This window comes from Saimiri boliviensis, chromosome 3, assembly GCF_048565385.1.
Source record: "Saimiri boliviensis isolate mSaiBol1 chromosome 3, mSaiBol1.pri, whole genome shotgun sequence".
In the NCBI taxonomy this organism is placed as follows: Eukaryota; Metazoa; Chordata; class Mammalia; order Primates; family Cebidae; genus Saimiri; species Saimiri boliviensis.
In genome coordinates, this window is record NC_133451.1 from 32,156,563 (window position 1) to 32,165,042 (window position 8,480).

Here is an 8,480-nt window from a genome sequence, read left to right on the forward strand (position 1 = left end):
CACAGTATCTGCAGAGCTATGACACTGAGCACCTGCTAACTTTCTCCAATCTGTGACGAGCTGGGCTCCTAACAGAGCAGGGCCCTGGGGACACCATTACAGCCGTGGAGAGTAAAGTGAGCAAGCTGGTGACCAACAAAGCTGCAGGAAAAATTACTGATGCCTTCAGTTCTCTGGCCAAGAGGAGCAATTTTCTTGCCATCAGCAAAAAGCTGAATTTGATCCCACACGTGGATGGCGAGTATGATCTGAAAGTGCCCCGAGATATGGCTTACGTCTTCAGTGATGCTTACGTACCCCTGAGCTGCCGAATCATTGAGCAGGTGCTAGAGGAGTGAAGCTGGCAGGGCCTTGATGAGGTGGTAAGGCTGCTAAACTGTGATGACTTTGAATTCACAGACATGACCAAGGAAGACAAGGCTTCCAGTGAGTCCCTGCACCTCATCTTGGTGGTGTTCTTGGGCGGTTGCACATTCTCTGAGATCTCAGCCCTCCAGTTGCTGGGCAGAGAGAAAGGCTACAGGTTCATTTTCCCGACGACAGCAGTCACAAACAGTGCTCACCTGATGGAGGCCATGAGTGAGGTGAAAGCCTGATGCTTTTCCCGGCCAGTGTTGACACCTTCTCTGGACACATTTCTCAGTGGGATGGAGACTATAACCAAGTGTCAACCAACTACCCAGTGTAGGGGAGCATGGAACACCTTGGGATTTAGAGAACATATCTAAGAAAAGAGTTCACTTCCTGCTCCCAGGACAGTTCTCTTTTCTGTTCATGAAGTACAACCCATGCTGCTAAGATAATGAGCAGGAAGAGGTAGCCGTTGCTAAATCCTGTTTGAATATCCTTGTAAATAAAGCCTCTGCTCTCAGAGGAAAAAAGAAAATAAAAAATAATAATAATAATAATACTTTTTTTTAAGGCAAAAATCTTTTATTTTGGGACGGTGGCATTTCTGTCCCCATGGGAAGGGGATGGGCACTGCTGCCTCCCAGTATCCACCTCACCCCTCAGGACACATGAAAGAAAGCCCTTCCACCCCTCCCTGGTGGTCACCTGCATGCACCTGAGGGTGCGTCGGAGCCGCCCTGGGGTCTGCGAGGGCTGCTGCCAGCACCTTGGGTCTTTTTCCAGACGGTGGTGCTAGAAGCCAGTGGCCGGGGCGCGGTGGCTAGGAAGGGCTGCAGGCATAGGGGGCTTAGGCCAAAGGGTGCAGGATTCAAGTAGGGCAGGAAGGGCCCTAAGGGGGCAGGGGCAGAGGCCATGAAAGGCTAGAGCAGCAGGAATGGCAGGCCCGGTGCTGACGCAGAGTCAGCCTCCAGGGTGAGCTCATGAGAAGCTGAACAGTATGAAGTGCTGATTGAGGGAAGGTCCAGACAGAAGATAGTAGAAAAGTTAATGTAAGGGTTATTGCCAAGTTTAAAATGAGGAAACTGAGGCCAGTATAAGAAAATGAGAAGCTAATTTATTCAGCTCCAGGGCGAGGTTCCATGGTCCCGGGGAAAGGGGCCAGGGAAGTCATGCCAACTTCCTAGGGCGTAGGGTTTTTACAGGTAGAAGGAACGAGCAACAGCTGGGTGCTCTGATTCACTCCAGGAGAGTAGGATTGAGACGGGGCTGGTTTTCCGGTAGGAGAACCGGCCATGAGCCTTGCATCAGCTGGAGCCTTCCAGGAGAGCCCTGCGGCAGAGCTAGGTGCCCAGTGCAGAGCCTGACGCTGGGTGCAGAAGTGGGCGTGTCTGGCCTCCCGGAGAGGCAACTGACCTTAAGAAAATCAATCTCCTCTTGCAGACTCAAGCAGCATCTCAAGAACAGTTAGTGCAAAGGGTGAATGATATGAGTTCAGCAAAAACTCAGATGGAACTCAGAATCAACGATCAGGAATCTGAACTGTCCAGAATAAAAACTTTGCAAGCTGATAATAAAACCAAATTTGAAAGATATAAGGAATTCTACCTAAAAGAAGTAAAAGTTGTAAAATCCTTGTCAAGTGTACTGACAAGAACCAATGAGATGATAGCAGAGGTCAGTACCCAGCTTACTGTGGAGAAAGAGAAGATCAGATATCCAGCCACTGCTTCTACTACAAGGCCAGTCCTAGAGTCACCTTCTATTGGAAATCTTAATGATAGGGAAGGTCTCAACAGAAAACATATACAAAGAAAAAGCAGGTCTTCAGATGAGAGCATAGAGAGTTTCTTGTTGAAGATGCAGCAGAAGTTGCAAGATGATATGCCTATAGGAGTAGCAGCTGCTACTAAATGTGAACCTGGATCCTGTATAGCTTCTCTTCTAGGATTTGCACATGAGGCAATTGTGAAGCAAGAATCAGTTTTGGAATAAGCAAAATGCTAGATATAGGTGAAGGGGAGGAAGGCAGCAAATCACACTGCCATGTGTGTACCTATGCAACAATCTTGTGTGTTCTTCACATGTACCCCAAAACCTAAAATGCAATTAAAAAAAAAAAGAGTATGCACAGATTTTGAACAGAAAATACATGATCTGAAAGATAAGGCAATTTTGTTTCTGGGCTGTTCACATGATATTTTGTTTGTTTCCCATTAAATATGTGAACATTTTTATTAAAAGATAATATTTCATATTAAGAAATGATTTTTTTCTAAGATATTCAAACATTTTATATATTATAAAACGAATGAATGAATGCAGAATGTTCTATCAAATATCATGTCAAATAGTTGAATGTAAGTTATCTGAAACAAACCTGTGTAACTTTCATCATCATCAGATAAACGCACTTCTCTTTTTAGTAGCAACTCCAACCCCTCTGTTTCTGCTACATCCACTGAGTGCTCCCCATGTTTATTAACTTGAAATGGATTTCCACCATGAAGAAGTAACAGCTTTACTATATCTCTGTGACCACTACTAGCAGAATCATGGAGTGGGGTGTCATCATCTAATCCTTGTGTGTTAACATCTGCTCCAGCTGCTATAAGTATCTTAGCAACATCATAATATCCAACATTGCAAGCTTCATGCAGTGGCGTCCAACCTGCAAAATCTTTCACATTCACATTTGCCCCTAAACTTATTCTTTTTTTTTTTTGTCACCACTGTTATGTTTGCTTTTACTCTTTTATTAAAAAAATATTACAGATAAATATAACAACTCCCACCAAACCTTTTCCACATCCCAAAAGGCAACCAATGTCATATATGGATCCATGACCAATATATAGTACTGTTCTTTCCACAATGTTATTAAATTATACAAATGTTATACTGTGTTCTGTTATGCATTTTAATTTTCTCTCAATATTATATATTGTAATCTATCCATGTAACTATATGTAGATTTTGTTTCTCTCTGAATTCTGTATAGCATTTTATCACAGAAATAATCACACGTATTCATCGGTTCCACAATTGATAAAAATTTGTTATATCCAATTTTGGGCAGTACAAACTGTGATTCAGGAACACAATGATCTGTATCTCTTTGTGTTCATTTGTAGGTGTTTGTGAGGCCAGTACACCAAAATTCAATGGACTATTCCACGTTTATGTGCTTTTGAAGAAATCCTGTTACCCTAAAGTAATACATTATACTTTCATCATAGTTTTAGAATTTTGCTTTTTATATTCTGGTCTTTATTTTTGTATATAAGGTAGAAAGCTAAAATTTTTCTTCTATGAACCTTCCATTTATTAAATAAGCCATTCATTCCTCAGTGATTTCAATAGCACTGTCAGACAGAGTAACCCCTTATCTGGTTGGATTTTTGTATCAAACTTCATTATCCTACTACTGCTTGATTTATTCACTAACACACTGTTTAAATGACAATAGCTTTAAATAAGTATGTGATATATCAAATATTAGAGCGTGTCTTAAATGACAATAGCTTTAAATAAGTATGTGATATATCTAATATTAGAGAGTGTCTTAAATGACAATAGCTTTAAATAAGTATGTGATATATCTAATATTAGAGCGTGTCTTCTCCATTTTGCTTTGTAAAATTTGTTTCAGCTATCTGTGCTTATTTACTTTTCCATATAAAATTTTTGGATAAGTTTGTAAAGTTCTTTAAAATTGATGTAAACTTTGAGTGGAAGCAAAGTAAACTTAGAGATTTGGAAGAGAAATTATATTTTGACAATGTCAAGTCTTTTTAGACAAAATGCCATTTTCAGGTGTTCTTTTGTGCCCTTCAATATCTTTTGTAACTTTATAAACACCTCATAATTCATTGTTGTGTTTATTCTTAGGTTTTCCTACCAACACATTTTCTAATTAACTATTTCTTGTACAAAAGTTACTTTTATAGTTCTTCATTGACTCTTGGTTTTCCCAATCTTGTTTTCTTTACTTTACAAATTGGCCAGGAGCTCAAGTATTGTGTTGTTATGCTGATGGCAGATATCCTGTTTCAGATTTCAATGAGAATGCTGATTAAATGTTATCAATAAGATGTCTGCTGAAAGTTTCTGATAATCAGCTTTTTCATTATAAAATTTCTCACCTTGGTAGAATTCTCTAATGTTTCATAAATTTGTGGCTTTTTCAGAGGGCTATTTCACATTCATAGGTTTCTACTCTAGATATGATCATGCAATGTGCAATGAAGTGTTAATTCCTTCAGAAAACTTTGCCATGTTCATCAGGTTCTAATGAGTATGAATTCTCTGGTGTCTAACAAGGTGTGACTTCTGGCCGAAAGCCTTGCTGCACTCAATACAGTGATAGGGCTTCTCACCTGTATATTTTCTCATATGAAGTGTAAGAGATGCGATTTGAGAGAAGGCTTTTCCACATTTATACTATCAAAGGGTTTCTCACCTGTATGTCCTCGTATATGTATAGTAAGGGATGAGCTTTGGGAGAAGGCTTTTCCACATTAATTACATTCATAGGGTTTTTTACCTGTATGACCTCTCATGTGCACAATAAGGGAAGTTCTTTGAGAGAAGGCTTTCTCACATTCATTACATACATAGGGCTTCTCACCTGTGTGACTCCTCATATGTAAATTAAGCAGTGAGCACTGAGAGAAGGCTTTACCACATTTATCACATTCATAAGGCTTTTCCCTGTATGACTTCTCAAATGGAGGGTAAGGGATGCAATTTGAGAGAAGGCTTTGCCACATTCGTTGCAATCATAAGGTTTCTCTCCAGTAGGAACTTTTTGATGTGTAATAAAGTTGTGTTTTTGGCTGAAGGCTTTACCACATTCATTGCATTCATAGGGTTTCTCTCCAGAATGAATTTTTTCATGAGCAATGAGATTTGATTTCTGGCTAAAGGCTTTCCCACATTCCTTACATATATAGGATTTTTCCCCAGTATGAATTCTCTGGTGTCTAACAAGATTTGACAACTGTATAAAAGCTTTCCCACATTCATTACACTCATATGGTTTCTCTCTAGTGTGGATTTTCTGGTGTGTAATGAAATTTTTCTTGTGGCTGAAGGCTTTTCTGCATTCCTTACATTCATAGGGTTTCTCACCAGTGTGACTTCTCATATGTACAGTAAGGGCTGAGCTCTGGGAGGAGGCTTTTCCACACTCATTACATTCATAAGGGTTTTCACCTGTATGAATTCTAACATTTATAATAAGCATGAAAACTGAGAGAAGGCTTTACCACATTTATCACACTTAATAAGGTTTTTCTCCTGTATGACTTCTCATATGAAGAGCAAGGGATGCAATTCAAGGGAAGGCTTTACCACATTCATTACATACAGAAGGTTTCTTCCCAGTATGAACTTTCTGATTCGCAATGAGGCTTTGCTTCTGGCTGAATGCTTTTCCACGCTCATTACATTCATAAGGTTTCTCTCCAGTATGAATTTTTTCATGATCAATGAGATTTGATTTCTGGCTGAAGAATTTCTCAATTCCTTACATGCATAGGTTTCTCTCCAGTATGAATTCTTTGATGTCTAATGAGATTTGACATTTTAATGAAAGCTTTACCATATTCATTACATTCATAAGACTGCTCCCTATTGTGAATTTTATAATGTTTAGTAAGTTTTCCTTGCCTGAAGGCTTTTCTACAGTTACTACCTTCATAGGGCTTCTCTCCAGTATGAATTCTCAGATGTCTGATGAGGTCCAAAGTTTGATTGAAGCCTTTTCCAAAATGATTACACTTAAAGGGGGTAATGACAAAATGGGATGAGCTATTACTGTATGATTTCACAGGTTCATTATATTCACAATGTTCCTTTCTTACAAGGCATTTCACATTATTATGACAGTCAAAATTGTGTTCTAAACACTTCCCAAATAAGTTATACTCATAGAGATTTTGTCTAGAAGGGAAAAAAATCAGAGTTCAGAGAAAATACATTTGCAAATTTTTTATGACATTCATTGCCTTTTTCTTCAGTCAGTGTTTTCTGGAATTTTTCTTCAACTTGTCTCAAAAGTCTGTCCTGGCTTTTCTGATGCTCATCAACTCCCCATATTTCTCCTTGCCAGTGTCTCCTTAATACTTCTTCCTCCATCACCCATGGTTCTCCTTCTTGCTCCAGTTTGAAAATCACATCAGGTTTGGTGAATGGATAGCCCACCATGATTAAGTTGTTACAGTTTTCTAGCATCACGTTCCATCACAGGTTTCTCTGAGAAGTATCCAATCGCTTCCACTCCTCCTCGGTGAAGTCAATAGCCACATCTTTGAATGTCACTGTTCCCTGGGACTCAGTCATTTCCTCTTCTTTCTGGGAAGGGATGGAGCCTGCAGAGGTAAAGCTTGTTTATTATCTAGTCCACAAAAATGTAAGTACCAGGATAGTAGGGGGTTAGTCTCTTGTTCATTGCTATATCCTGAGCACCTATGATTGTGCCTGTTACACAGACAGCATTCAATAAGTGATGAGTCTATGAATGAATGAATCCTTAATATAGGAAGAACTCTAGCATCCAGAGTTTTTCAATCATTCAAGATTCCACTGTCACGCACGTTTGTATGCAGGTTCATACTGAAAGATAAAAGGGAAAGTACCTCCACGAAATCTGCTTAGGGATACGATCCCGGGCCACACGCAGCCAGACAAATATCTGGCAAATAACAGTCACTTCCCGCCAGACACAGTCCTTCACACACCACTCCCATGGCCTCGGGGAACAGCCACAGGCGCAGGCATGGCCCTGCCTGTCCACGGCCCCCACTCCTACCAAGCACAAAGAGTCCGGTGCTCAGAGTTAGTGGCTTCCCGAGGAAAAAGAAGAAGAAAGAAAAAAAAAAGAAACTATTTTAAAATTTATATTAAACCAAAAACAACAACAACAACAACAACAACAACAACAACAACAACAAAAAGGCATGAGCCACTGTGTCCAGCCTATACTGTCTTTATTGGATCTCTTGTTTGTTTGAAAAATTAAAACATCTTTTGTTATTATTATTATTGTTGTTGTTGTTTAAGTTCTGGGGTACTTGTGCAGAACGTGCAGGTTTGTTACATAAATATCCATGTGCTTTGGTGGTTTGCTGCATCCATACCCCCATACCCCGGGCATCTACATTAGGTTTTTCTCCTAATGTTATCCATCCTTAATCCCTTCACCCCCTGCTATCCCTTCCCTATTCCCCCTCCCCAAAAGGCCCCAGTGTATGATGTTCCCCTCCCTGTGTCCATGTGCTCTTATTGTTCAACATCCACTTAGGAGTGATGCGTATAAAACATGCAGTGTTGGTTTTCTGTTCTTGTGTCAGTTTGCTGAGAATCTTGGTTTCCAGATATATCCATGTCCCTTCAAAGGACATAAACTAATCCCTTTTTATGGTTACATAGTATCCCATAGTATATAAGTGCCACATTTTCCTAATCCAGTCTATCTTTGATGGGCATTTGGATTAGTTCCAAGTCTTTGCTATTATAAAAAGTTCCACAATAATCATATGTGTGCATGTGTCTTTATAATAGAATGCTTTATAATCCTTTGGGTATATACCCAATAATCAGATTGCTGGGTCAAATAGTATTTCTATTTCTAGATCCATGAGGAATCTCCTCATTGTCTTCCACAACACTACCACCAACAGTGTAAACATGTTCTTATTTCTCCACATCCTCTCTTGCACCTACTGTCTCCTGATTTTTTAATGATTACAATTTTAACTGCCCTGAGATGGAATCTCAATGTAATTGTGATTTACATTTCTATAATGACTGGTGATGACGAGCTTTTTTAAACATGTTTGTTGGCTGCATAAATGTCTTCTTTTGAAAAGTCCTTTGCCCACTTTTTGATGGGGTTGTGTTTTTCTCGTAAATTTGTGTAAGTTTTTTGTAGATTCTGGTTATTAGCCCTTTGTCAGATGGGTAGATTGCAAAAAATTTTTCCCATTCTGTTGGTTGCCAGTTCACTCTAATGATAGTTTATTTTGCTGTGCAGAAGCTCTTAAGTTTGATTAGATCGTATTTGTCTATTTTGCCTTTTGTTGCCATTGCTTTCTTGCCTATGCCTATGTCCTGAATGGTATTGCCTA

General features: G+C 39.4%; 1 pseudogene; it reads right to left on the reverse strand.

Annotated features, from left to right (window-relative positions):
• Positions 1–4,638: 4,638 nt before the first annotated feature.
• Positions 4,639–6,765, reverse strand: LOC101027655 (uncharacterized; annotated as a pseudogene).
• Positions 6,766–8,480: the final 1,715 nt, after the last annotated feature.